The following is a 6689-nucleotide window of genomic DNA, read 5'->3' on the forward strand; positions in this document are numbered from 1 at the left end:
TGGATACAATAATACTTTAGAACTAATATCCAGGGACTTTTGGTGGCTTCAAATGTGGAAAGCAATTAAAGATTTTGTACAATCTTGTGATATTTGCTCAAGATCAAAAACTCTTCATCATCGACCTTACGAACTTCTTCAGCCGTTACCCATTCCAAAACAACCATGGTCTTCTATTTCTATGGATTTCATCACAGACCTTCTAATCTCAGATTCTTATGATTCTATATACATGATAGTAGATTATTTTATCAAGATGGCACATTTTGTACCATGTATAAAATCTATCATACGTAAAGAAATAGCTAAGCTCTTTCTTGACAATATTTATCGCTATCATGGATTACCCAAGGATATTATATTAGATAGGGAAACTCAATTTGTATCAAGATTTTGGCGAACTCTTTTCAAGATTCTAAAAAAGAATATAAAACTATCTTCGGCATTCCATCTTCAAATTAATAGACAAATAAAGCATGTTAATCAAGTTTTGGAGCAGTATTTAAGATGTACCATTAATTACCAACAAGATGATTAGACAACTCTTTTGCCATTGGCAAAGTTTGCTTACAATAATATGGTACATTCTTCTACAAAAAAAAAACCTTTCTTTGCTAATTATGGTTATCATTCATGACTTGATACTTTTGACTTTTTAAAAGTTGATAATCATGCTACAAAAGATTTGGCAATTTATTTGTCAAAGCTACATACAACGATGAAGGTGCAGTTAAAAGAAGCTCAAGAACAACAAAATGTCAATGCGGACGTCTATCGAAAGGAACAACCACCATTCCACATGGGTGATAAGGTATGGTTACTTCGTCGTAATATCAAGACTACTCGTCTTTGTGACAAGTTGGACTATAGAAGGCTTGGACCATTTTCTATTTCTGCACAAATCAATCTAGTTGTATATTGTTTACATCTACCAGAGTCAATGAAAATCCATCCAATATTCCACGTGTCTCTTCTTGAACCATATAAGATAGTGGACATACCAAAAAGAAGACAAGCTCCACCTCCTCCTATAGAAGTGGATAATAATGAAGAGTTTGAAGTGGAAGAAGTCTTAGATTTAAGGCAGTACCAAAATAAATTGGAATATCTTGTCCATTGGCATGGATATGATATTAGTGAACATACATGGGAGCCAGTAAAAAATCTTACAAATGCAGCAAAGGCGATGGAAGCTTTTCATCGACGACATCCATCAAAATCAAGATAAAAACCTTCTTTATAAAAGAAATAAGAACTAGGCAAGATATCATTCTACTTTCAATCCTTGATTGTAGCTTCTTTGTAGTTGTGAAGCTCAAGAGATAGAGAACCAACAACTAGCAGATTCGACTTAAGAGCCTTTGTTTGCTGACCTACTAGACGAGATATTATGATTGTCACAACCTTTAAGATGATGCAATCGAGATGAAGATCTTCAAGAACGACATGTTTTTCCTCAAATAAATGGCAAAATACAACGCGTTTGGTATCACAAACTTAGAAGGGACTCTCGATGTTTGATGATTTTACTAGAAGTAGGAACAACTCTTGATGGTGTTCCAAATATTTTATTCGAAGGAAGTTATGAAGGCCTCAACAATGATCAAATAATTGGATGGTCTTCTCGCCTTGGTATAGGACACTACTGATGGTTGAGAGGTCCTATCAATCATCTTCGAAGAGAACAAAGATCGAAGTATGTAGCAAATATAATTCGTCGCATCATAGATTTTCTCAACATATGATGACCGCTCCTCATGGAACTCGTCCCTAGAAGGGGGGGTAATATCATGGGCATACACATATAAGCCAATAATTACATGTATAAATAGGTAGAAGTAAGTAAAAGTAGGTAAAAATAAGTTAATTCCATAGTATTTGATATGGCAGCTTTTTAGAAGCTTCATAGATATTGCTTTGACCTTATAGATGTGTTTAATTGACTTTTTGGATTAGAAACGTGGTCAACAAGTTGGCCATGTGCCACACATGTTGTTACCTTGAAGATCAAGCTAACTATGTGGCCTACACGTAGAAAAACTTGCCTTGTAAGTCAAGGTATGTGTCCTACAAAGTCAATACATATTGAAGGTCCTATAGAACGTCGCCATGTAGCCTCTAGTTAGATAGTATATATAGAGACAAGAGTGAAGCCTTCTTCACTCTTGTCAATTTCTTTCTTGCTTCTAGTCTAGTTTCAAAGATCTCTAGTTTTCTTGGCTTTTAGTAATAGCCATTCTAGTTTCTTTCTTAATATATATATCAATTTATTTCTATTTTGTCATCTTTCTATGAGAGAAGTCTCACTTGTTTATTTGTCTTTATCATGTTCTTGCCCTTGACATACTTCTTAGAAGCTTCATAGATAAAGCTTTGACTTTATATGTATTTGTAATTAATTGGTAGGTTAGAAACTTGGTTAATAAGTTAACCATATATTGATAGCTTATAAAACAAGCTAACTCTATGGTTCACATATAAAAAACTTATCTTGTAAGTTAAGACATGTGTCTTACAAAGTCAATAAGTTTTGAAAGTCTTATAGAACATTGCTACAAAGCTCCTAGTTAAAAGTATATATGGAGGCAAAAAGAAAGCCTTATTCATTCTTGTCAATGCATTTTTAGTCCTTAGTATTATTTCAAAACTTTCTAGTCTTCTTGTCTTTAGTAATAGTCATTTTAGATTAATATTATATCATCATTGAGTGATTTTTTAGTCTTTTTGAATGACATAAGAATCTCAAAAATTTACTTTTTTTGAGATTCATATCATTGATAATAGTATGTAATCCATCTCTATATCTAACCTTAGACTGTAATTGAGATTCTATGCATGAATTCACAAAGTCTTTTACATCCTTATATAAGCCCTTCTACCAATATTTTTATTTGATCTTAGTATATGTGGTCCGAATTACTTTGTATCATGCCCTAAGTGTATGATGATATTCTTTTAAATTTGACATCTGTAATATCTTTGAAGGTTTTATCCATCCATCCTTCTTGCTTTTTTATAATATTCAAATAAATTCTAATATCTTTTAATTTGCCTTCATACAAACCTTAAAATTTGAATCTCATTACCAAAATCCACTCTATTAGTAGCAAATAAATTCCTATAGTTTTTTTCTTCTTGATCTTTATTTCTTTTATATACCATCATTTTTTTTCAAAGATATATTTAGCTCTAAACAACATATCTGCCATCAAATTCTCTTTATCAATAATATTTACTAAAAAAGGTTTAATATTTATATATAAGCTATTTATCTTACTATGGCAATATTTGGACTATCAACATATCTATCTTAGTACTAGCAATTAATTATCATTCTAAGTCTAAGATTTTTGATAGCTATTTTTTGTTCTTTTTTCAAACAAATCTCTTATCCTTCTTTAATAACTTGTATAATGTTTTTAAGATATGAGCAAAGTAAGGTACTTGAATGTAATAGAATATACATGCACCTAAAAACCTTTTAACTTTTATAATACTTTTATAAGCCTTTATTTTAGATATAGTATCAACTTTATTAGGATTTGATTTTCTATCATATCTACTATACATGTGTCTTGCTACTAGAATCTCATTAATTCCAAAGTTTGATTTCTTCAAAGATAATATCAAATTAATTAATTCTAATCTCTTCAATATCATAACCACATCTTCAATATATTTTTTAACAAACTTTTTGTAATCTTTAACTTCTATGATTTTATTGTTGTCTTCTTTTTTTTTTTTAGGTATGTCATCCAAAATTAAATTATTTTTTCAAGCTCAAATACTTTTAATATTTGATTTATAATATTTTGCATATAAACTATTAAGTTGATTGTACCTTAAGGTAAAGTATACATCCTCATTAAACCCAAAAAGTCTTCATAATAGTTAAATCTCTACTCTCTTCAATTAATTGAAATTTTTCATATCCAAAATACAAATACCAATAGAATAGATGGCATGACTTGCAAATTACTCAACTTCTTTATCTACTATAGGTCCTGACATCATATTTTGAATAGTCACTTTATTTGTAGGATGTATATTCTAAATGAATCTTAATGTCATTGACTTCTTGGATATTATGAATCATTTATTAAAATAAGAAAAAATTGAAGGTTCTAAAATATCTATTTTAATATTTTTTTTATTAATTCTATTAATTTTAGAAGTAAAGTTTTAGGCATAGGTATAGGCTTTAAATTCCATAGAACATGTAGCATTGTAAAGATTAATATAGGTACTATAATACTAAAATTTACATATCTAATTTCATTAGGAGTTAAGAAAAATACCTTAATATGTCTAATAAGTATTTTTCAAAACATATTTTCTTCCATTGATGTCAAGAAATCACTTCTTTCAATCTTTAATTTAACTAATTATTCTTGAATAATTAATATTCAATTTTATGTCTCTCTCTTAAACTTAGCTCTTTAACTACCTACTTGATATATTCCATAGTATCAATAGATAAATAAAAAAATAAATGTTTTATCTTTCTTGCCAATAATTTTATATTTAGCTTGTACTTTGATCTTATGTTTTAATTCATAGCTTGTAGCAAGTCCATCATTTGCTACTATATTTTTTAATTCCTCATAAGTCCCTTTGAAGTATATTTTTATTATAATATCTCCATCTATCCTTATAGCTAAAGTTTTTAGAACTTTTATCAAAACATCTTCTATACCTAATTCTTTTATTATTCCAACCATGGCTTTATCATTTAAAATTATATTCATTCTTTTTAAGTTTTTTTCTTCATTTTTTTCTATTTATAGAAATTAAATCTTTAATTATTTGAATAATTATAAATCTATTATTAATTAAGTTTAAAAATCTAAAATTTAAATTATTTATATTAAAATTAATAAATGATTCATTTGCACCCAAGTTTTTCTATCTTACAAGGGTGTTTTCTAAAAATCTACAAAGTTATTTCTTAGCTCCAAAAGCATCTCTTTTAATTATTTTTTGTGCCTCTCATTGATAGATTTCATGGTAATAAATTGCACAGCTATTCTCCTATCTCAACTATAAATCTTGGCATAATATAAACCACCATATAAGACTTTAGTCTCCATTCTAGCAATTTTAATATAAAGCTAATTAAGTATTATTAGATATTTAGTAAAATTTTATTCAAAGAAAATTTTTTCTACTTCTATATCTCCAATCTTAGTCTTTATAACTTAACAAGTTTCATATAAATCATCTTGTTAGTTATTTGTAGCTCTAATTATCCAACCATAGTTGATATCAATTGGCCACTTGTTCATTTTATATATCCATCTTGACATGATGTTGATTTCAGATTTATGATCAATTAAGGCCAAAATTAGATCTTTAAAGTTCTCTAATCTCACATATGTCTCTATTATAGTTCTAGCCTAATAAATAATTGAATAGCTATTACTTATCATTCTATTACTATCATATTTAGAATAAATATTTATACATGTTTCTTGTGTATTTTTTTTTATCCTTGTAAATTCCATAAATATGCATTCCATTTGATACTCTTTTATAGCCTCAACATATTTAAATGAAACCTCATCTTTTGTATAAGCCTTACTTCTAAAATTTGATATTGCAAATTATGCAAATATATGCCCTATCTCTTCTTCTTTATCCATAGTTATCAAAGTATCTAATGCCTTGACGATAATAGCTTTATTTGTCATTTATCTTCTTTTTTTATTACATTGATGATCAACTCATGGAATTTTTTTTGACTATACCAAGACCTTTTTTAGAATGAATTCAATTTTGGCATCTAAGATCTTTTCTTCTAAAATACTTTTCATATCTATAAATATCTCAATATTAGATTGAAGCTTATAAGTAGAATTCTTACCTTTAGGTTTGCTTGTGTCAGCTTTTTCTTCTCTTTGTTCTTCTCCCACCACTCTTTTGGTAATAATGTACTACTAAGATGAATAGAAGAAGGCATCTTTTCTAATTTTTGTTCTTTAGAAACCTCTTCTTTTTTTGAGGCTCAACAATACTAACCTCATAAATAGCTTTATATCTTTATTCTTCAATCATAGTATCATGCAAATCATCAACATACTTATTTCTACATAAAAATATTTTGATGCTAATAGTATCAACTATATTATTCTATTTAAATATTTTTTTGATAGCTTTAGCTCTCTTAATCATGACTTCTCTAGTTAGTAAGAAATTAGCATTAATTATTATTTACTTAATTTTAATAGAGTAAGGTTTAGCTTTTTATTCCTTATATGGTATTATTCTTTAATATTTGTTCCACCACCAATTTTTTTGGGCCATTTCTTCCAAAATTTATTTTTAGAGTCTCATCTAAGCTTGTGAGTCTTATCTTACCATCATTGAAATATATAATATTATTCTTGATTGCAATCTTTTAACTATCACACTTACCACACTTGTGATTTGGATTGTTACACAACATACATCTTTTCACAAATTCCTTTAAGCCTTCAATTATCTTTGATGAACTTGCCATCTGAGATTTCTTCAACTCAATTATTTCTACCTTCAAATCCTATATGCCTTTGATTAGTTCTTCAAGAATATCATCTTTGAAAATCTTCAGCACTTTTTGAAGTAGCACTAGATTTTGAAATATAGGCACTAGTTTCAGCCTTGATACTAAACTACAAGTCTTAATCTTTTGTTGTTTAACTAAAAGTCCC

This window comes from Physcomitrium patens, chromosome 23 (assembly GCF_059467195.1).
Source record: "Physcomitrium patens ecotype Gransden chromosome 23, ASM5946719v1, whole genome shotgun sequence".
Lineage (NCBI taxonomy): Eukaryota > Viridiplantae > Streptophyta > Bryopsida > Funariales > Funariaceae > Physcomitrium > Physcomitrium patens.